Consider the following 14,069-nt stretch of genomic DNA (forward strand, 5'->3'; position numbering starts at 1 on the left):
TCCATCATAACAGAAGGAATCTGATGAACACATTGTTTGACCTTCCATCCAATATCCACAATGCAAAATGTGACCTGAAAGAAAAATATCAAATAGAAGTAATGTGTCCAGACAGAAAAAAAGCAATATAATCTGACTTGACCTGGCATTGTTGAGAGCCACAGCCCAGTCAGAATGATGCCTGGCATTTGCCAGAGGGAATGTTTGAAAGGTGATGCCAGCGAACCATTGAGATGATGATTTGAGTTAAGCTATATATAATTGCTGTGATGCTGGATTGATTGAGTTGTATATTTGACCTTTACTTTCGGGCAATAGGGTGGCTCTTGCTGCCTCGGGCAGCAATTCATAGCTCTGGAAATCAGTATCAAGGTTCCTTTAGGTATTATTAGGGTTCTGAGCCTTGATTTTGTCCTTAAACTACTTTAAACAAAACTACTTCTTTTTGAGTTAGTTTAGAACACATACAGAAATATTTAACATTTTATGTACATAGCCACTGGTTTATTCACAGTCTACTTTAGAACTCTAAAATCACGAGAAATGCTTCAGGAATTAAAAAAAACTCATCCACCCAGGCCCACTTCTAGAAAACATAAAATAATCAGGTTTTGGAATGCAGACATGTATGGGAATACCAAGGGTAGAGGCTGTTAAAAAACAAATGTGACTGATTTGAGCAATTAAGTGAAAATAGATCATGTTTTAAAGCATCAAGTGTGCAATATGTGTACAGTCAACTTACTTTGTTAATAGTCCGCCTTTCTTTCTGCCCTTTTTCCTACTCTATCTTAGGGTACAAATGTTATGACTATCTCAGCCTCTCTAAACATCTTTGGAATTCTTTCTTCCTTTTTTTTTTTTTTTTGGTACCAGTGCTTGAACTCGGGACACTTGACCACTGACCCACATCCCGAACCCTATTTTGTAATTTTATTTACATACAGGGTCTCACTAAGTTGCTCAGTGCCTTGCTTTTACTGAGGCTGGCTTGGAACCTGCAGTCCTCCTGTCTCAGCCTCCCCAGCCATTGGGATTCCTGGGCTGTGCCACGGAGCTCAGTTTCCTATTTAGAATTCTGGCCAACAGTAACCCTCCTCCTTACTCTTCTTCAGAATGACTCTTTTCATGTGTAATGTCTATCCTCTGCAGAAGTCAATACTGTCTAATCAAGGCATTATACATTTATTCCATAAATGTTAGGATTTGTGGAAATGTATGTTTAGGAATAACTTTTCAATATTACACAAAATGCTGGACACTGAATACTATGTATGCACTGATGACAACTGGATTTAAAGGCATCTATGTGTGATTAAGCTTGTTTAGAAACTCTGGAGAATGTAGAGCTTATTGTTCACTTAAACTTTTACTGTGATACTGCTGATATACATAACAGATCTTTGAAATTAGTTCAATATTAAGAAACAAAATGAGAATAAATATCACTGAATGATTATTATCATTTATGGGTAGGATCTACATTTAAAATACTTAAAACTTTGCTAATATAAACTATTTTAATTGCTAATTTTTTGGAGGGGGTAGTGGGGGTTAAACCCAGGGACAGCAGCTAAGCCACCAAGCAATATCCCTAGCCCATTTAATTTTTTTTTTTTAATTTTGAGACAGGGTCTTACTAAGTTGCTGAAGCTGACCTGGAACTTGTGATCCTCCTATCTCAGCCTCCAGAACTGCTGGGATTAAAAGCATGTGTGACCACATCCAGCCTTAATTGCTAATTCTGCTAAATAACTTCATAAAATCTGGAGTGATTTTTGCTCTTTTGCATAAATAAAGAGATTTCACATGTAGGTTCAAAATTTATATTGAGTTATATGCATTCATGGATATGTCAAAATTAACAATGTAAACTATAATGTACTAAAAAAACAAATAAAAAAAGAAGAGAGAAAATAAATTTATTGGGGCTGGGGATGTGGCTCAAGCAGTAGCGCGCTCGCCTGGCGTGTGTGCGGCCCGGGGTTGGATCCTCAGCACCACATGCAAACAAAGATGTTGTGTCTGCCGATAACTAAAAAATAAATAAATAAATATTAAAATTCTTTCTCTCTCTCTCTCCCTCTCTCGCTCTCTCTTAAAAAAAAAAGAAAATAAATTTGTGTTAAATAATATGAAAATTCACAATATTTTTTAAAAATATTTATTTATTTATTTTTAGACCAGATACCCTGAGCCTGACAGAGGAAAAAAAGAAAAAGTAGGCCTAAATCTTCATCACATCAGATTAGGCTCCAACGTCCTTAAAAGACTCCTAAAGTACAAGAAATAAAATCAAGAATTAATACACAGGATGGATTCAAACTAAAAAGCTTCTTCTCAGCAAAAGAAACAATTAATGAGGTGAAGAGAGAGCCTACATTTTAGGAGCAAATTTTTGCCACAACACATTGGAAGAGAATTAATCTCCAGAATATATAAAGAACTCAAAAAACACTTATAAAAATCCCAATCAATACATGGGCTAAGGAGCTGAATAGACACTTATCAGAAGAAGATATACAATTGATCAATGAATATATGAAAAAAATGTTCAACATCTTTAATAATTAGAGAAATGCAAATCAAAACTACTCTAAGATTTCATCTCACTCCAGTCAGAAGGGCAGTTATCAAGAATACAAACAAAAACAAGTGTTGGTGTAGACGAGGGGAAAAGGCACACCCATACATTGCTGGTGGAACTGCATAACTGTGCAACCAGTCTGGAAAGCAGTATGGAGATTTGGAATGGAACCATCATTTGACCCAGCTATCCCACTCTTGGATCTTTACCCAAAAGACTTAAAAATCCACATAATATAGTAATGCAGCCACATCAATGTTTATAGCAGCTCAATTCACAATAACTAAAGTGTGGAAGCAACCTAGATGCCCTTCAATAGATGAATGGATAAAGATACTGTGGTATATATACATGAAGGAATATTACTCAGCATTAAGAGAATAACATTATGGCATTTGCAGAAAAATGGATGGAGTTCGAAAATATCATGCTAAGCAAAGTAAGCCAATCCCCAAAAAACAAAGGTCAAATGTTTTCTTTGATAAGTGGATGCTGATCCATAATGGGGGAGGGCATGGAAAAATGGAGGTATTCTGATTGGGCAAAGAGGTGGGAGGGAAGGAGAGGGGATAGGGAGACAGAAGGAAAGATGGTGAGATGTGATGGACATTATTACCCTAGGTAGATAAATGACTGCACATATGATGTGACACTGCATCATGTACAATCAAGAGAAATGAAAAGTTATGCTGCAATTGCGTACAATGAATCAAAATGCATTCTTCTGTCCTGTATACCTAATTAAAATAATAAAATAAAATTTAAAAACCCAACAACACCATTCATTACATTTAAATAAAAATAAGAATTTTAAAACAAAAAACATTTAAAACATACTTTTTCTATATTAAATCTTCAAATAAAATTACAAATATAATGTAATAGAATAATTACATGAGATAACATAATTATATAGGATTAAAGTTTACTTCTCAACTTAATAAAGGTATTTCTAAATAAAAATAATCAAAATGTATACTTTAAAGGTTAGGATTTTTTTTTTATTTATGCTTAGAATCAGGTATGGTGGCACACACCTGCAATCCCAGCACTTCCAAAGGTTGAAGAGGAGAATCATAAATTCAAGGTCAGCTTCAGCAATGTAGCTGTTTAAGACCTTGTCTTAAAGGAAAAAATAAAGCCAGGTGTGCTTGTGTGGGAGGCTGAGAAAGGAGGATTGCATGTTCAAAGCCATTCTCAGCAATTTAGGTAGGCCCTGAGCAATTTAGTAAGACCCTATTTCAAAATAAAAAAAAAAAAAATAGAAAGGGTTAGAGATGTGATTTAGGGCCCCTGGTTTCAATCCCTAGTACTAAAATAAATAATTAAAAGAAAAAAGTAAAAAAGAACTGAGGATATATTTCAGTCATAGAGAGCCTCTCAGTTCAATCTGTAGTATTATGAAAAACAAAACACAGAAAAGAAATGAAAGACAAAGAAGACAAAAAATAACTTACTTTATTTCACATGATGGTTTAAATATATGAAGAATTTTTTACAATAACAGTTTTTAAAAGTTATAAATTAAATGAGCTGTAGGTTTAGGGAACAATTTTCTTTCAGTATTCAATATTTAAAATCAGAAACCTATCATACTGGAATATATATATTAGGCCTTATATAAGATAGATTTGTTACTAAGCCAAACAAACCACTAACTTTCACCCCCAGTCCTGATTTACAAGCACAGGTTACATAAAAGATGTACAAATCAATATCTTTAATTCTAAGGAGAAACTGTAGTTCATAGAATTTCTCAAAGTAATGTATTCACAGAATAATAGAATTAATTCCTTGGTCTCTAGAGATAAACAAAGAAGAGAAAATGGGGAGTAAGATTCTTACCTGTGCAACATATGCAGAATCTGACATAAGGGAGAAACTATCCATTTCTCCTCGGCTGGTGGAAGCTTGAAGAAAGATGTTTATTTTCCCATAACTATTTTCTACACCTCCAGGAGCTGAGAGTTCACAAAAAATTTTTAATAGAGCATCTAACTCCTCTATTACTTCTTCTCTGACCTAGAAGAGTCAATATTTTTATAGTAATATTTGGTTTGATTTATTTAAAAATCATATTGAATGTTTTAAAGATTGCCTTTTAGTATAATGTAATATTTTACTCTTGTACAGCTAAAACCCAGTAATTTTCCCATAGGTAAATTATAAAATATAATATGAAATTATGTTGAGGCAGGTACAATTATATTTATTGTTCATCACCAATATTAAAGTTGCCATTGACACATAAAAATTTGATATGCCACAAAAATTAAGTCATCTGACCTCACCATCTTTCAACTGATGATGTTTCATTTTTTATTTGACCAGAGTAAAACCTCTGCCCAGACTGAATAGGGCAAAATTGAAGTCATATATTTTTATATGGCATAATGCATTCACTGCTTAAAATTGTGAAGTACTATTTCAAAGTATTAAAGTTTTCACTGTTAATAACATTAAATTATAATATGGGTACAGAAATATTCATTTCTGCATTAGTTTGAATCATGGATTTTCTTAACATTTTCTTCAGTGAACTATATTGCAAATAAACCAAAACATATACAATATATTTTTGATAAATTCATTAACACACAACCTATTTAAATTTCTTGATTTGGGATACAAAGCAAAGCATGATGTTAGGTATGCTGTGATATTATTATCAAGAACACTGAGTTTTCTTGTACAATAGAAAACACTGCTGATACTCCAATATGCCATATGGCTTTTTTATATTGTATCAGGAAAAACAATTAATTTCAAACTTTCATAAATGAATAAATGTGTCTTTGTTGTACATATCTGACTGAAATTTCAAGTAATCTTACCTTGATCTGATCAAATTATTCGGCTTTGGAGACTATCTCAAATATGTCACCTTCTGTTTTTTTGAGCATCGAAGAGTTCATTAAAGGTCTATCAAAGTAAGTGTCACATTTAATTAAAATACAATATCAAAAGATATTATCAAATTTATGAAAGATTATAAAACACTCTTAAACATAGTTAAGAAAGCCATTAGAACCAAAAAAAGATCAGTAAAATCATCTAATGAAATCTATACTAAATGTCTAAGAATGTGCAACATAACATTCTGGTCCTGACTTCAGTATAGGCATATGGAAATCTGCATCATTTACTAATTATAAGCTCACATACATCATATAAAATTCAGAGGGAAATAACTAGACAGCATGCAATTCAAAGAGTCTCAAAATATGAATAGTGAGAATACACAGAAAAATCAGTTAAAGGCCATATGGAAAAGACAAAGGTACTACAGGGCTAGAGTTGCTGAAAAAGAACTGCAAAAAAAGAAAGTGTTAGGCTGTAGTTTGGAAGCAGTCTACTAGCAAGAGGACAAATGAGAAAGGCTGTCTCATAGAGACAATGAGATGAGAGTAGGTGATATAAGGAGGAAGGACTAGGTCTGGGATTGAGGAACCACCAAATCACAGCTCTGAGATAATATGTGAAGAGGTCTTGCAGAAATCTAGTGTCATACACATATAGGTTATTCTGAAAAAATGAGGAAAACCAAGTAAGCACATAAAGGTGTTTTTCTGAAACCTGTTTTATATATAAGCAAATATTAAATCTACAAACCCGAGATTTCATATAAGCTGAGTTTTTCTTTTTGATGATTTCTATTCTCCTATTTTAAAAACAACTTTATGTACAAAAGGCAAAAATGAATTTAAGAAAAAGCTCAAAACACTATCTATTGGAAAAAAGTATAAAAATTCAACTTAACCTATTTCAATCTCTTCATATTTAAGTATTCTCCCAACAGGTTATCATTGTATTGACATGCACTGATATACATACATGAAAACACATAAAGAAATGTATATGCTTTTTAAAAGTAAAAATATTAAAGTATCACATCATCTTAAACAGGACGTTGTTAAAAAGCAACAAATCCTCTTATAATTGTATGGTCAAAATTGGCCTTAAAAGTTTCTTAAATTACTCATCTAGTACAAACAGGCTGACTTGGTAATTTTAGTAGTTTCTTAAACTCTTCTTTAGTGTTTCTTACTAATATGCAATTAAGTTTCCAACTTTTTATTCAAGGAAATAATTAAGCTATCAAGTCCAGCTTAAAATCATTCTGGCATACACTCCGTAAGACTCACCAATAGGCTTCAACTATTTCAGGTGTATGTAGTGTTTAGGATATGTTCATGAAACAGGATGGCAGAAGAGCACCATTGCTATCTAAAGTCATTTTTTTTCTTGTCATTACTAAAAGTATATTGCTGAATTCATATAAACTAAATGTATTTGCTCATAAGTTGCTTTTGTTATTTGGCATTATTAATATATTCTGAAGTCTAGAAAGTATTTGACTATAAAAACAAACATTTTTGCATTTGTTCCTCTCAGAATATTACCTCAATGGTACTGTATTTAATATAATAGTGGCTGGCAGTTCTACCCAAATCCGTTGAGGAAAAATAACCAGTTCTCTCTTCAAAATGAATCATCTGAGCTTTGTCTAGTTTTCATCCAACTTCAATGACTAACTGTTCTCGATGCTTCTTAATGTTGGGTCAATCTACAGGAAAGAAATATAAACACTTGATGTTTTAATTAGACTTTTAAAAACTTAATTTTGAACTGGTACTTGGAAGCATAAAATTATATGTATCAATGGTGTAAAGTGATTTTTCAATACAAAAATATATCAATATTTAAAACAGATTAAATACAACTATCTTTCAAACATTTATCATTTATTTATGGTAAAAACTTAGTACTCATTGATCAGTCTCTCCCCATCCCTCTCTCCAGCCCCTGGTAACCACCATTCTATTTTCAACCTCTGTAAGATCAACTTTTTGAGATTCTACACATGAATATGATTAGGTGGTACCTGTTCTTTTGTACTTAGCTTATTTCACTTAACATAACAACATCCAGTTCCATCCCTGTTACTGCAAAGACAATATATCAGTCTTTTTTTATAGCTGAATAATGCACCATTTGTGTATAGGTATTAGATTTTTCTTTATCCATTCATAAGCTGATGAACACTTAGGCTGCTTCCATTTCTTTGTATGGATAGTGCTGCAATGAACACAGGAGAACCGATGTTCTTAAACATACTGATTTCATTTCCTTTGGGTATATATCCAGTATTGAAGCTGCTGATCAGAGATTTTTCAATTATAAATTCTGAAGTACATTCTATACATTTAAGAAACAACTAAAAAAGATTTTATTTGATTAAATAAAGAAAGCTTTAAAATTCATTAAAATTATCAATCCACATAGTCTTTTTGGATAATAAAACTATCAATCTGTACAGTCTCTTTAGATACCAATATTATTCTTCCATGATCTTATAATCTTTCAGGTTATAGACACAGGGAATCAGGTATAAGGAAAAAAAAAAACATCATCTTCTCCTTCCCACACATAAATAGGCACTTTAAATTACCGAACCATACTTCTATTTTATCAGTCATTTGGGGATATGATGGCAAGAATGCTTTTCCCTGTCAAAGGTAAAATAAATGCATGGTTATTCCCTTAAAAATACAATTCTATTGTTTTAGTAATTTTCACAACTGTTGGTGGAAAAATCCATTTTGCCTATAATAATAATAGAAGCAAAGAATAAAATGAAGTTGACAGTGAACTTTTATATAGTTTTAAAACTATTATAATTTTTTCTAAGTATAAATTGATATTCAATACAAAATACTAGCAAATATTCTTTTTTTAAGAGAGAGAGAGAATTTTTTAATATTTATTTTTTAATTATCGGCAGACACAATATCCCTGTTTGTGCGTGGTACTGAGAATCGAACCCGGGCCACACGCATGCCAGGCAAGCGCACCACCACTTGAGCCACATTCCCAGCCCCCTAACAAATATTCTTGTTGCTATGTATATACATGCACAACCATACTGTACAAGTGCACAACCATACACATCTAAGTCTTGAAGATTAATCTCTTGTTATGAGCAATAATGTAAAATATGACCTTTAATGGGGTGTTGGAGAAGTAGTAAAACTCCTAGAAATCTAATGAGTTAATACTTCTTCCATTTATTTTAACTTAGATCTTTATGGCAGCTTAAAAAGTTTTAAAAATCAGAAAAATGAGGCAAAAGGAAACCAACTGCAGATAAGTAACATAGCATCAAGAGTATTATCAGCAAATATTTTCTATAAGTGATACTATATATATCAGGTCCAAACTACTTGATTTGTTTTTGTCTATAAGAATTCTATAGATACAAATTTACAGAGCAACAAAATCAAAACATATAAGTTAAAGAAAAAGTTAAGATATAGAACTGTAAAGGCAGTAAAACTATGAATCCTGGAATGAAACAAAATTCCTCTTTTTTAAATACCAGAAAACTATGTTAAAGTTTTCATTATACTGCAAAAAAACTTTTGATATTAACCTAATACTTAAAAATCAATTGATGTGTTTATCTTATTCCAAGGGATATTTAACCCATGAAAATACATGTACTTGTTTATTTTTAGTCCTTCAGAAAATTTTCATTGTACCTTTGACTATTCTCACAATGATCATATTTGTCATGAGAACATTTAGAGACACATAATTTAAAAAGTGCAAGGTCTGTTGGGATTGTTGGGTCACAGCAGCACAAATCATAATAGTCAAATTATGCGATCAGTTCAGGTACCCATTAACATATGAATGAATGAAGAAAATATGGTATATGTACAAAATGGAGTTTTATTCAGACTTAAAGAAGAATGAAATGGCATTTGCTGGCAAATTGATGGAACTGGAGAACATCATGCTAAGTGAAATAAGCCAGACTCAAAAAGACAAGGCCTTATGTTTTATCTCATGTGGAAGCAAGAGATAACTAAGGAACTAAAAAAAACAGAGAAAGGGGGTGGGCAATGTCCCATGAAAATAGAACCGAGATCAGCGAAGTAGATAAAGGGTACAGAGGGAAGGGAGAAGGGATGGAAAAGGGAGGAACCTAGTGAAGAAACTGACCAAATTATGCTATGCACATGTATGAATAACCATCAGTGATTCCCACCTTTATGTGTGCCTATAGAGTATCAGTTAAAAATTAATAAATATAAAAATGTATGAAATCACAGATTATAATGCAGTTATAATTTGCTTATAAAATAAGACATCCATTTGAAGATCAGCACATATTTTAACTGAGAAGCAGAAAAGTAGTGGAATTCTATGTAAAGAAGACCCAAGTATGAAAACCTAAGAATTTCAGACTACCAGCTTCACAACTAGTTGCTACTACTATTCTTATTGTTTCCCCCCTAAGTCTTAAGTTTCAACTCTTCCATGCAAAATCTACTGCACAAGAAAAGGAAAAATGAAAGAAAAACCCCAAAAGTTTGGCAATTGCTTTGATAACAAATGTATGTATGTATGTATGTGTATGTATGTATATATATATATATATATATATATATATATATATATATACATATATATGTATGTATGTATTTACCAACACACATACACATACATACACTCTCAATGCATATGTATGTGTATTTATTTATCAATACAATATTTGTGTGTATGTATATTGGTAAATAGAGAAAAACTATAATTTTGAATTAGACTCAACCTCTTTGATAATTTTGACTTAACAGAAGTAAATATAATATGAAGATGGTGAAATAATGTTTTTATTACATTACAACTGAATTTTATCTGTAATTAGGAAGCATTTACAGTATATAAAGCAGAGTTCTAAAGAAAAGACAAGATCTGTAAGCCACATGGACCACACAACTATAAAGCTCATAGGAAGACCTGCTATCACATGTATCTAATTCTCTGTCTATGCACACACATTGAATCATGAAACTGACTTCAAACTTTAAACTGTTAAGACAATAATGCATTAATGCTGTCTTTTATTTCACTATAGGGAATAGAAGGGACATGACAGGAGGAGTAGATTGTATATAACAAGTGTATTTTTAAAAATGGTTTATATGTTTCCTTATATACGGTTATTTCTAAAACTCAATGTACCAGAGTAAAAAATCATGGTGAAATATTAACATCTAACAGAAATATACCTGAAAAATAGAATGATACAAATATCAACATTATTAATGGGAAAAGAGATTTAAAAAAAGGCAAATAATTACAAGGAACCAATTTAATTTTTTTTAGTGTATTTTAAAAACGATTAAGGCTCTTTATTTTTCTTCTAGGTCCATAACTCTATTCAGATGAGGCAACAGTAGCAAATATTTATCCTCACATCATGAAAGGATTACAAAACTAAAAAGAAGGCTTGAGGTTTTTTTTTTTAATAAATGAGTTTGAGTTTTCTACCTGATAAGCTTTGTAACTGATGCCATACACTAATGGATTTGCTCTCATCCGTACATAAAGGTAAGTGTAACTTATCCACTTCACTGCTTCTTCCATGTTTGTGACTGTTCCCAGAGCAATCTGCAAATCAAAAATACAACAGAAATTAAAGGAATGCATTAAAGTCAAACATAAACATTACAGCAAAGGCCATTCTGCCAGAAATTAAGTTTTCAAAATAGATCATTGTGCCACATTTAAAAGTAGGTAAGCACAATCACTGAAATGACTTCTCAGTTAATGAAAAAAGAAGGCCTCTTTATTTCACTGAGAATAATACATTGGAAATGCTATCTTCCAAAACTGAACTTACTCAATGATGACATTTGATTGTTTTTCCCTGTATGGATTTTAATTCTACATAGCATTAAGGACATTTTTGACATTTGTTAATTCTTTTTCATATTCTGTATCCATTTTGTTTTAGTTTCATTTTATATTATAAAACTACTGAATATGTTTAAATGTAAGTGTACCAGAATAAAAAAACAAAATAAGGGGCTGGGGTTGAAGGAGAGCACTTGTCTAAGCACATTTGAGGCACTGGGCTTAACCCTCAGCACCACATATAAAATAAATAAAATGAATAAAGATTAAAAAGTAAAACTCAACATTATTAAAAAAATAATTAAATATTAATTCTGTCGAGAATTTTGAGGTTTATGTGTATAAAGTCATTCATAAAGACACAGATAGCCTAATCCCCATAACCAATTACCATATATGACTCTTGCTATGCTAATTATTCACTCTAATTTAGGAGAAAGAAAGTACTATAGGTTCTTTTCTATGATATATCCCTTGAAAGATGGTCTTGGTTCCCACATGGTCTGTCCTGATTATTACTACAGTACAATAATATAGTAACAAGTTAGCATTTCAGAGAGAATCCTGGTTAGAAAAAAAAACAACAAAAAAAACCCTCATCTACAATTTTCATCCTCTTTATTCATCTGGTTATCTTAAATAAATATCAAAATAATAATTTTTAAAAACTGAAATGTGATTTTAAACTTAAAATTTTCTCATTACAAATTTCTGTATCTCCAGGGATTTATAACATTATTTATTTAATTTGTATGTGTTTATAGTGCTTCCCCTACTCAGGTATTTTCAAATATTGCAATGAACATGCTCCCCCCCACAAAAACTAGCATGGTTCCTTCACAAGATGTATAAATTTTTCAAAACAAATCTATTCTATGTTTCTAAAATTCATTTTAAAGTACAGGAACAAAAGTTGCTGTAAAAAAATTTACTTAAAAGTAATAGAAGAAATAAGGATAAAATCGCACTGTTATATCAAGAACTATGTAATGTTTTGAACAACCTACAATAAAAATTAATTTTAAAAAAAGAGATACAGGAAGAAAGCAAGCAAAATGCAAAATCAGGGGAATAAATCTAAATAAACATGATACATAATAAAAAAAAGTGTGTCATTTAATCAAAGTAAGCCATGTGAAATGAACACCTGGGTTTGGTGAATTTCTCCTCTCTGAAAGAGAAAATGAATTCCATTTTTTAGCATTTGAATTCACATCACAAAACTTGGTTCTTCAATAGTCTTCAATAGCATCATTACTAAGCATACAAGTTAAGTCCTATGTACTCTGAACGGAACCTACATGCCTAGCCCTCTGTGCATCTTATAGTCCAATGACTAGATATTATTCTCTGAATATATCTAGTATTTTCGTTTAATGGTCTTTTTCTTTTCTCCTTGGAATGTCTATTGAAATCTGAGAAAACTAGCTTAAACTTACCTGCTTCCCTTTGGTGTTCCAACAGAACTGATTTTCCTTTTCTTAAGCAATAACAATTCTTGATTTACATAGTACATATGTGTGTACATATTCATTTCTAAATCCTGTTGAGTTGCCTGTATCTCAGAGGTAGAGGCCTTGCCTTGTTTAATCACTTATCATTTAGAGTGTCACTCAAGACATGATCAATTAAACTAGTATTGACAAGTTAATTTAAAACTGAATGTCTTGTTATACAGTCTAAAATAATGTCTTAATTTACAATACTTAATTGAATTTCTGACCATACTTTAAAATCCCCTACTGTTATATATGTTTGATGTCTATGTTTTTAATTATAAATAGTGCATTGAAATAAAAATCTTGGTGTAGATTTAATTTTTCATTAAATTTTTTTCATTTAAAAAAATTCCCAATTTTAGGACACCAAGATTAAAGGTGCTGGAAAAAGATTAGCTATTAAAATATATTACCAAAATGTTTTGTAACAGGATTGAACTGTTCAAATACCACAGAAAATCTGAGTGTGCTAAATCCTCAAGGCATTTTCAGAATTGAACATTAAAATGTTTAGTTTTTGACAATTTATTTGAGTTAAGAATATATAATCTTTTTAACGTAATTCACCTAATGATATTTTCATCCAAACTTTCCTCGGAGCACGGGCGCGGGGCAGAGGCACCGGCAGGGCAGCCCGAGTCCAGCTCGGCCTGGAGACAAAAGGGTCCGAGTCCGGCGCCCGGGTCGCAGGGCTGGCCGCCCAGCAGAGGCCGAGCCCTGCACCGTGGTCCCCCCCGCCCGCCGCCGCCCGCCCCGCCCCTAGGGTGTGTCCGCGGGAGAGTGCGGGGTCCTTGGAGCCCCCGCGAAGGCCGCGGCCAATGTCCAGCATGGCGCCCCCAACCCTCCAGGCCCCCGGCGCGGGGCGCGCCGGAGCAGGGATGGCGCGGAGGGGAAGTGGGTCTCCGCCAGCCCCGTTGCAGCCGCGCGCTGCCGGCCGAGGGAGGGCGTCGCTCCCGCCGCCGCCGCCCCTGGGCACCGCGGCCCTGCCACCGCCGCCCCTTGGTACCTCGGGCCCCGCCGCCGCCGCCGCCGCCTCAGGCACTGACTGCGGGAGATTCCGCCGCCAGCAGAGCTTCCGGATCCGGCTGCAGCCGCCTCCTCTGCCGGCCTGGGATGCGCTCCCAGCTCCAGATCCGCCTCTTGGCTCCCGGCGACAGCCAGCTCCAGCTGCCCCAGCAGCCTGGGCCGTGCAGCTCCCCACCCCTACAGGCCAGCGGCCGCCACCGCCGCCATCAGGGCATTGACTGTCTGGGGCAGCCTGGACCTGCCGGCTCCGT

At 33.6% G+C, this 14,069-nt stretch overlaps 1 long non-coding RNA gene across 1 annotated transcript; it reads right to left on the minus strand.

The window, feature by feature from the left end:
* Nucleotides 1-5,467: 5,467 nt before the first annotated feature.
* Nucleotides 5,468-11,043, minus strand: LOC143640072 (uncharacterized). The gene is made up of 3 exons (XR_013154869.1): nucleotides 10,928-11,043; nucleotides 6,991-7,154; nucleotides 5,468-5,509 (listed from the first exon to the last, which is right to left on the minus strand). It is a non-coding gene; the product is annotated as an uncharacterized LOC143640072 (long non-coding RNA).
* Nucleotides 11,044-14,069: the final 3,026 nt, after the last annotated feature.

This window comes from Callospermophilus lateralis, unplaced genomic scaffold (genome assembly GCF_048772815.1).
Source record: "Callospermophilus lateralis isolate mCalLat2 unplaced genomic scaffold, mCalLat2.hap1 Scaffold_112, whole genome shotgun sequence".
Taxonomy (NCBI): domain Eukaryota; kingdom Metazoa; phylum Chordata; class Mammalia; order Rodentia; family Sciuridae; genus Callospermophilus; species Callospermophilus lateralis.